The sequence below is a fragment of the Camelus ferus genome, chromosome 35 (genome assembly GCF_009834535.1).
Source record: "Camelus ferus isolate YT-003-E chromosome 35, BCGSAC_Cfer_1.0, whole genome shotgun sequence".
NCBI lineage: Eukaryota > Metazoa > Chordata > Mammalia > Artiodactyla > Camelidae > Camelus > Camelus ferus.
In genome coordinates this window covers 18,823,446-18,833,574 of record NC_045730.1, presented here as the reverse complement: position 1 = coordinate 18,833,574, position 10,129 = coordinate 18,823,446, and the positions used below count along the sequence as shown (strand labels likewise).

The 10,129-nt window shown below is 37.5% G+C and overlaps 1 long non-coding RNA gene across 1 annotated transcript; it reads right to left on the bottom strand.

The window, feature by feature from the left end:
- Positions 1-693: 693 nt before the first annotated feature.
- On the bottom strand, positions 694-10,108 carry LOC116661455. Its single transcript, XR_004317315.1, has 3 exons — positions 9,923-10,108; positions 1,566-1,611; positions 694-943 (listed from the first exon to the last, which is right to left on the bottom strand). It is a non-coding gene; the product is annotated as an uncharacterized LOC116661455 (long non-coding RNA).
- Between the last annotated feature and the right edge of the window lie 21 nt (positions 10,109-10,129).

Sequence of the window (10,129 nt, the reverse complement as noted above, 5' to 3'; positions counted from 1 at the left end):
TTCAGCTGGACCCATAAATTCACCCAGTTTTTCCTCTGTCCCATCCCGGGCCCCTCACTCCCTTGCAGGTTTTATCTGCAAACACTCACTAAATCACTGCACAACCCTTCTCATCTCAGGCCCTGTTCCTGGGGACTCCAACCTCAGAAAAGCTCCTGGATGCGTTACCAGCCATTCTAGGCATGCTGAGCATTGTGTAAATAAAGGTGATGCAAAAACATGTATGAGTTTAGCTTTTGCTCCCTAATTTTATAGGTTTCAAATTCAATTCCAAAAACCACAGAGCTAGAATATTCTCTGATTCTTGAAATGTATTGCCATTTTGGGGTGGTTTTTTTTTTTTTTTGCATTCTTTTTTATTGAAGTAGAGTCGGTTTACCATGTTGTGTCAATTTCTGGTGTACAGCATCAGGTTTCAGTCATACATGTACATACATATATTCCTTTTCATATTCTTTTTCATTATAGGTTATTACTACAAGATATTGAATAGAGTTCCCTGTGCTGTAGAGAAGAAATTTGTTGTTCATCTATTTTATATAGAGGAGTTAGTATCTGCAAATCTCGGTTATTTTTACAGATTTCTTTTTGTAGAGCTTGTCCCGATTAGATCTCCTCCAGCAATGTTTCAGACTCAAGATAACAGCAAAGCAGCCAGCAACTTGGAACCAGCATAATTCCAAACCCTGAAGGTTATCTCATGGCCGTTTTTTATTTGTGTGTCTTGGATTGCAAACAAGCTTACCCACCCCGCCTCCCCACATTTGTTAACGGGCTGTGGCTGTTTCTTAGGTGGACTTCCAATCTGAAAAGGAAATTACATGCCAGGTTTCCAGAGGTTTCAACGCAGCGAGATTAATCTCGTCGTGGGTGAGGGCGATTCAGGTCCATGTGAGACAATTCCAAGTTTAGAGCCGGGTCCAAGCCATCAGGGCTGCTTTTCCTGTGTGGAAAGGTTAAAGCAAAGCAGATGTGCAGCGAGCCTCCCACCTCCTTCCTCCCGCTGCATCGCTGGTCAGGGAGCGGCCACTCTTGAACTTGCAGGCAAAAGAATGGCTGAAGAAATAGTGACAATGACTTAATAGTCATTACCGTTACTTTTCATGTCACTTTCTGAACAAAAACAAGTGTACAAAACAACCAGAGCTTCGTTGTAATAAGTGACCTTCTTGGCCTTCGTCTCTCGGCCTCCACGGCAGACCCTCCTTGTGCTCCTCCCCGCCTTCTTCCCTTTCTGCTTCAAGTGCCCTGGACGGAGGTGTTCCCCTAAAGTTATGTCTGTGGTACTCACTGTCCCTACCTTTCCCTTCTCTTCTCATAACTGACTTATAGCATGAAATTAAACCCTCTAGATGAAACACGCCCTTCACGAGGAAGTGCCACTGAGATAAAATGGGCGTTTCTGCATAATTCTCGCGCCACTACCTGGCGGCTGACTGAGATGGCAGGACAACCTGCTTTCCGCCACTGTGGGCTTCTGTTTTGGGCATAAAACAGAAGTTGTTAGATGAATTCAGCCCTTGGACCTGTGCTTCCTGCCTGTGTTAAGACATTAAGTTACTCACCAATATCTAAAAATTGGGAGAGTTCATATCTAATTTCTAGCTTCTCCTAAAAAAAAGATAAAATATTAGGTTCCAACTTCCTGCATGAGAAGAATCTATAAGAGCCTGGTGATGGCTCCCTGCTTTAATGAGGCAAGTTCTCCCCCAAGTTACCACAGTCCCCACCACTCCCTATTGCCTTAAACCTCCTCACACTTCTTTGCTTCTTTACTTAGTAGCCTTCCTTCCATCCTCCCATCCATCCATCCTCCCTACCATATTTTCTTTTCTTCTTTCCTTCCTTCCTTCCTCCCTCCATATACAAACTCTCTCCCTGTCTGAGAGTCTCTCCCCTCATGTTTTCTTTAACTTACCCCTCCACGAGGCACAGCCTATTCAGTTTTAGAATCCTGCCTGCTGTCACCTCTTCCATAAAGATTTTCCTGACTTCCCACTGTCACCACTACCTAGTTGATCACTGACTCTCCTCTAGTTAACTCTCTGACTTGTTATCTGCACAGTTATCTGTAAGGACTGGGCAGCCAATGTGTATGGGGAGACTAGCATGCACTAGACACTCGGCGAGGGGCTGCCCGTATGAAATCAGATACAGTGTGGTCCTGGGCAGCATGGGGGTGCAGAGCTGGTGGAAAGTGCTGGGAGAAAAGGCTCAGAGCGTCGTGGATGACAGAGGAAAGGGCGTGCCATCTGAACTAGGCTCTATAGAGCAAGGGACTTACGTGATCCGAGATTTGCAGGATGCAGAATTCATTGCTTCACTAATAAATTGAGGAAAAGTGAATTTTAGGGAAGGAAACCATCCTCTGAGAAGGCACCTCAGCATAAAGGGAATTGCAGTCATCTCTATTTTGTTACAGATAAGGGTGCATTTCCCGAACTAGCCAAAAAAAAAAAAAAAAAAAAAAAAGAGGCAAGAATCGTTTTAACTTGCTCTTTGTTCAAAACCATGGTTCCTGTGATTCCATTTTAAATTGTAGAATGAATTAAAGATAACAATTAAATAGAGGCAATTGGATTTTAGAAGGAAGATTTAATTTTTAACTTACGAGACCTGTATTTTTTATCTTAGTTCTGTGATTTTATGTGCATAAGGAGACTGCCATGAAACGTTCTTTGGAAGCAAGAGTTTGGAAGGGATTTTGGAAGCAAGCACACAATACAGGCCATTTTTAACATCAAGTGGATCATGCTGCTTTGTTTTCTTAGGCAGGAATATAAAAATTAAGGAGAAAAGTTTCACAAATATAAGCAGTGAAAATTGGATAAGGGTAAACAAGGACTACTCACTTATTTGGGGTAAAAAGTTTTTATTTTACCCCCGATTTTCCCAAATTATTTTCTGGAAGTTACAATGAAATCAAATTTGATTCCCCAAATCTTCTCTTGGGGATTGTTTGGCAAATACGAAAAGTAAGTCAGTAAATGTTTCCTTCCAAACTTCCAAATGGAGTTTTCTGCCACAATATCACAAAAATATTACCTGAATTTATCTTGCAGGCAGACTAGATGTTATTTTACATTTTTTTCCCCTAAAATCACTTTCAAGGATTAAGTCAGAAAGAGAAGAGAGCATTTTTAACACCATTGTGCTCTCTTGATAGCTGGATTTTGGTTATAACTGCCAGAAGTATACTTAACACACATCAATATTGGTGTTTACTGCTTAAAATTTCAGGTTCCACATACAAAGTTCCAAATATGTCTGTCAAATATGGCAAACCCCAGTGAAAGTTATTAGTTTTGAAAGTTCAAAGTAATTGGTAATTGCTTTGGTGTTCTAAAAATAAGGCCCCTGCATTCTTCAGCCAAATAGCTTTCCTTTTGATAACTAATACACTTCAGGATGGAGTGTAAGAGCTTTGTCGTGAACATTCAAATACTCACAGAGGAAAGCGTATCCTTAGTACTTTCTATGGCGTTGACTGCCTTGGTAATGATACATGAATAACTCTCTTCGATGGCTGGGCAGGGTTTTAGATGCTTGGCAGTGGATAAGTCTGATTATTCCCCCCCTGCTGAATTCCTCACTGTGTTTATCTCTCTGGTGTTGCTTGAGCACCATCAGTACACATCCCAATCAATTTTTTCAAAGCTCATTTGTTGAGGAGAATTTTGACAGGGCTTCAAAGATATTATTGGTGTGGTTGTAGCCACAAAAAGCTTGAGGAATAACTTCTTTCCTTCCACACTGTCTTTAACCACAGGTCATGCATAAGTACATGGTGAAGCATGAAGTTGTTGGCTGGGCAATCATAAGATGTGTCAAACTAAGAGAAAGAAAAGCAAGGATTTGATCTTTTGCAGAACTTAAAAGTGTGGCACCATCAGGTAAGACTTTCTAATGCCTGACTAGAATTTGAGAAAGAAAAATTCTGGAATACCTTCCATACATCCTCTCAAAATAACTTTTGACAGCATTTGGAATGCATTGTTCCCTGAGAATTTCTCCAGGGTTGTGAAGGTTGGTTCTTCAGTAATTAAAAGGGATACTTTATACAAAATCTTCACAGCCATGTGAGTTTTTTTTAATATGTTCTAATATTATTTAATATTATAAGCTGCAAAGAATTGTGCTCTAATAATGCCTACCCATTTAAAAGTAAAGTTTGTGTGAATCTGATTTAAATGCTGTTATAGCTGAGGTTAGGGCTACATGGTTCCTTTGATCAGTGTCCTTGGGCATAAGAAAGTTGAATTCTTGTTCACAATAACCCTGGATCAAACCGTGATACAAGTAAGCCTCATCAGATTTGTGTTTTAGCTGCATCTTCAGATGCCTTATAGAAAAATAAATTTTTTAATGAGGAGTATTTTCAAGAGTGCCAAGCTGATTTTGAAGAGTAAAGTGATGCTGATGGCAGAAGATGACCCTCAACTTTCCCCTTACCTGAGCCCAGGCAGCAAAATATTTGTTTTATGTATACACCTGTGTCAGCCTAAAATACACCACCATTTAATGGAGACTTAGATAAGATTTAACATAGTTTTATGAGCCTCTGATTTCTTATTTGCTGTTGGACTAAACTCCATTGTCAAACACTATAGAGATATCAAAAGAAAAACGTGTAATTCTCCTCTTACAAACTCATCCTTCTGAGATAATCAAGTTATCTGTCCACTCTTTCCTTCACGTTCCTACAAATACATATTTATATTTATTTGAACATACAAATGCGTAGTGTTTTTATTTTATAAAAATAGTGTTATATTGCACATTTTCCTGCAACTTTCTTTATTACTTAGCTTTTCTTGGATGAGTCTCCTGGTCCATACAAATAATTCATTTTCACCTTAAAGAACACCCAAAACTTCAGATTCTGGTTCAGTTTGCATTAAAATGTATTAAAATGGGGAAAGAATTTTAAAGTCATACTATATTTCTGTCTAGTAGCATAAGTTTTCAATTATTGAGGTTTTATGTCCTTCAAGGAAAAAAGTTTTCATGTAGATATTGTAATTCTTTGTTAAATTTATTCTTTTTAGAGTTTTTTTTACTGTCATGAAAAGAAGGGTTTTTTTAAACTGAAGTATAGTCATTTACAATGTGTCAATTTCTGGTGTACAGCACAATGTTCCTAGTCATGCATATACACACACACACATACATATATACACATATATATACATAAATATATTCATTTTCATATTCTTTTTCATTCCTTTCATTATTACAAGATGTTGAATATAGTTCCCTGTGCTATACAGAAGAAATGTGTTTTTTATCTATTTTTATATATAGTAGCTAACATTTGCAAATCTCAAACTCCCAAATTTATCCTTTCCCACACTCATAAGATCGTTCACTATGTCTGTGAGTCTGTTTCTGTTTTGTAGATGAGTTCAGTAGTGTCCTCTTTTTTTTTCTTTTTTTAGATTACACATATGAGTGATACATGGTATTTTTCTTTCTCTTTCTGGCTTACTTCACTTAGAACGACAATCTCTAGGTTCATCCATGCTGCTGCAAATGGCATTATTTTATTCTTTTTTATGGCTGAGTAGTATTCCATTGTATAAATCTACCACAGCTTCTTTATCCAGTCATCTCTCAATGGACATTTAGGTTGTTTTCATGTCTTGGCTATTGTAAATAGTGCTGCTATGAACATTGGGGTGCATGTATCTTTTCAAAAAAAGAAGGGTTTTATTTTCCATTTATATTTAACTGGTTCTCACTGGTGTGGTGGATTGTATTATTGGTCATTATCTACTCCCTCTGTGGTAAAAGAGGTATGCTTGTTGGGTATACTTTGTAATACCTTCTTAGAGATGAAGCATGCATCCTATCTCCCTTTGGATTGGCCATATGACTTGCTTTGGCCAATGAATATATGACATAAACCCATCCGGACAGAAGCTTTACATCTGTGCGGCTGTGCGCAGCTTCACTTGCCCTCTAGACCATGTGGCTGCACTTGCCCTCTAGAGCTTCTGCTCTCTGGCATGAACATGTCCAGGTCGGGGCTCCTTCTTCAATCCAGATCCTAGAACAAGAATGCTTGTGAAGCAGACCTGCAGTCAACCCATCGCTTGGAGCAGAGCAGCAGCCCACTGTCAAGAACTGTGAAGAGGGTCATGTCTCGCTTTACTTTCAGGCTAAGATGTTAACTTTCCCATTTCCTGGATGCTGACACAACTCCTGGGTCAGAGACAAAAGACAGCAGCCAGAGTGTCAGTGTGTTTGTGTTGCTTCCCTGAGTCTTCCTTCCCACACTGGTGATGTGGAAGGGCCCAGATGGATGCCTGAACACAACGGAGGTTGCATTTACAGGAGAGGGACACTGAATGTGAAATCCCAGCATTTCACAGCAAGCAGTGTGCAAGCCTGCTCTTTGCCCCAGAGGTAGGTATTATCTCTTCCCTCAAGGTTGCTCACTGCAAACTCAACCCTGAGAAATGACTAGGAAAAAAATGATCAGGGTTTTGAAGGCTTAGCACACCCAGCAAGACATGTAGGGACACAAAAGACTCATGGAAGAGTATCTCCCAACACCAACCCTCAGTCCTCATGGAATGTCAGTGAGAAACAAATGTATCAGAGCTGTTTTGTTACAGAACATAACACCTCCACTGAACTGAGAGATCCTTGAAAATCAACACATCAGTACCTTACTATATAGTCAATAGCTCAGTGTCTTGCAAGAGCATGTGACTGATGTTTGTTGAGTGACTAAACACACTTAACGTATCTAAAGTTAGTCTACTTTTTGAAGATTAGCATTTATTCTGTAATGTAAATTCTAATTTCCCACATTTAAAAATATTTGTAAGAAATTATAATACATAACAAGGGATACATTTAATATTAATTCAAGCCAATTTTTCTGAGCATATGTAGGCATTGCAGAACTCTGAAATTTTAAAAATTGCTGATTATCCTGTCTCCTTAAATGTTTCTTCATCGAGTTTTGAAAATTCTCTAACATTTAGTTAATAGCAACCATTATTTTGTATACTTTTGAGTTATTGCACTGTTTTGTGATGTAGATTGTATCAAAATTACTTCTTTTACCAGAGGATTAAAGACAAATTAGTAGAAGATATGCATCAAAGATTCTTAATGTATGAAACCATTTTCAACAAAATGCTTTTTATTTAAGTCAAAATTGGATTTCCATGGTTTGGGGCTTCAGGGCTTCGAAGGCTTTACTCCCACAGATTTAAGACTTGAACGAGACATCAAAGGTCATCACGTGGGCCCTTCAAGGCACTAGCTAAGGGATTTGGCAACTGTTTCCATGCTTTAGCTTTGCTTGAATCCTTCCCTTCAAAGCAGCTGTTACTATGTCGTTGAGATTAAGTTTAAGGACAAGATGTATTATAGTTTATTCGTATGTTTTTTAAATTGCATTTTAAGGACCTTCTCAGTGCACAGGCAAATACTGGCAGGCAGGAAAGTAAAAATGTATCCTCTACCACCAAGGATTCTGCAATATAAGGGAGAGACCACATGCAGCTCCAAATTTTACATAGAAATAAAATTATAGCACAAGCTTTCTGTTGCAATCCCAAAGCAACAGGAAGGAAAAACCTATTACAATGAAACAAGCACAGAGCTGAAGTGGCCCCTTGAGGGCTTTTCCCTTATTTGTTTTTGTTGTTGTTTTAATTCCAGGTTCTCATTTTATGTGATTTGGGGGCTAATGATTGGGCATTTATGATCATGATCACAAAGGATCTTTTTCTCCCATCCTCAGCTCATGTTTGGAAGCAGTAATGTAAACTATGGTAATAGAAATTATTCTCCAACTATTTGTTTTTTTTCACCTTCCCTACTACCCTAAAATTTATAACTCTAATTTTCATGATAAGGAATGATTGGTATATATCCTTTTTGCTGAAACATGGTAATTTTATCAAGCTTGGTCTGGATTTATTTGAGCAAATACTGTATTTTAATTTATTATGTAGCCTGAAAGTTCAATTTAATTTATTTATCTCAGCTTATGTGGTTTCCAGGGGAGGGGGGGGGGGAGTGCGGGGGGGCGGTTATCATACTCCTGATGGTGAAAAATCCTACAGTTTTGAAAACTGCAAATAGAAAGAGCTATTCTGATGACTGCCATCTGATTTTAGAAGCAAATTAGGGCATAAACTATAGTCTGATTATATTAAATATGGTCTCCATTACTATCCTCTATTTTTAATCTCAGTTTTCACTTCGCCTCTGAAGGTAGATTCTTCTTTTCAGAGGTTTTCCTGAATTTTGATTTAAAGACAAGGAAATAAGAAACGCATTGAGTTTATAGGGTGGTAAGTGACAGACATGAGGATCTGTTGCAGGAAATTTAAACGGCAACTTGGGGGAATTTGTTTTTCTTTGAGTTAGTTTTATTAGGAAACACAAATTTTCTCATTTACATCAATTATGTGATATTTAAAAATACTAGAAAGTTGGCCGTTTAAAATTTCACACAGTTGACTTTAAAGAAGAGGTTTGTTCAATGTTTTTCACCAACTTTCTGGAACGCCAACCATAGGATAAAGCATAAGACACACTTATCTATTTTTAATATGGTGTTGTCATATGGCTTAAGAACTGTTCAGTGTTCTCTACAGTTTTTTTACTGTTTTAATGTTTTTTTGTTTGTTTGTTTGATTTTTCTTAGTTCATTATTTTTGAAACAGTAATGCTATTTTCACAGAAAAAAAAAAAAAAAAAAAGCATAGACCAAAAGAAGAAAATTATGTTCAGCAAATGTTAGGAAAAATTTACCTAGGTTTTAAAATTGAATGGATGCTTTTGAGTTATGAAGTTTTGAGTTTTGTTTTAATCAAGATTTCTCAGATTTTATGAGAGTGATTGAAATCAGGAGACGATCCTGAAGGAAAAATAGGGGGGGAACGATGAAAACAGAAAAATGGAGAAACTTCAGCAAATGCGTTAGTCGCACAGCAACATCTTTTCTGTTTTGAAAATAAATCTTTGCAGGTGTGTTTCCGATCCAGCTTTCTTGCTCAAGGAAGAATGTTTATCATTTTCTGAATTTACCAGCAATTGGCGTGCGCTGAGGGCTCATTTATTTTGTACAAAATGTTGCTAACTCACTCCTGTCCTCTTAAATTTAAAACAGCTGCTACCTACTGGCAGGACCTAAATCTTAACAGAGACAGAAATCCAGACTCTCTCTATGGCTGTATTACACTCTTGTTAATAATAATCTCTGTCCATCAAGGTGACGACAGGATAATGTGGGTCTACACACTTATTTTCTCTGTCCATATGTAAAAAGCTAAGGCTTTTATTTTGTTAATAAAAAAAAGATTCAATTTTAAAACTCCCTCCATTTGAAGCAGTGTAATTTAGTTTTGCTAGAAGCAACCTAACTTGCAATGTTTCTTTTCTACGCAGTTACAGTTTTAATATCATCTGTGAGTTGGAGTAGCTTATTAACTGAGAGAAAGGAGCAGAGGGATCCAAACTAAATGTTAAAAGGCAAGGCAAATTTGGGGAGAGAAACATTCTTTAATTTTCAACTGTTTCGACTTTTATTTTCAGACTACATTTTCATAAATAGAACTTACAATCTCAACGTTTACTTGTAAAGAAGACAACAATTTCAACTTTTTCAATGACTGCCTTACTGTTTAAGAATTTTGACATAAACTTTAAATATCTGGATTTTCAGTCAAAACACACTTTTTTTTTTTTTTTTGGTCTTTAGCTTGTTTTCACCCTGTTACCTTACCAAAAAGAAATCATTTTCTTTCTCTTAGGTTTTCTTGCAGAACAACCATTCAATGTCTATAAAGATAGATTCATCTGTTTTAAAAAAAAATGCTAAAGGTTATTTTCATGCATAAGATAAATCACTGAGAGATATAGTAAAGAATTCAAAAGGTACTTCATGTCCTACCAGAGCGAAATCCCAATCATCCTTCTCCACAGTGAATTCATGGTTTCCTGCAAGATAAGATCTCATCCTGCTGAGGACTTCATCTTCGAAGAAAAGAGAACATCATCTCTCAAGGGAACTCCAGTATCATAATTCATAAAGTCAAATATATCAGTAAGTACAGCCTTATTTTAAAAGTCATCCAAGTCTCCAGAACCTACACTATTG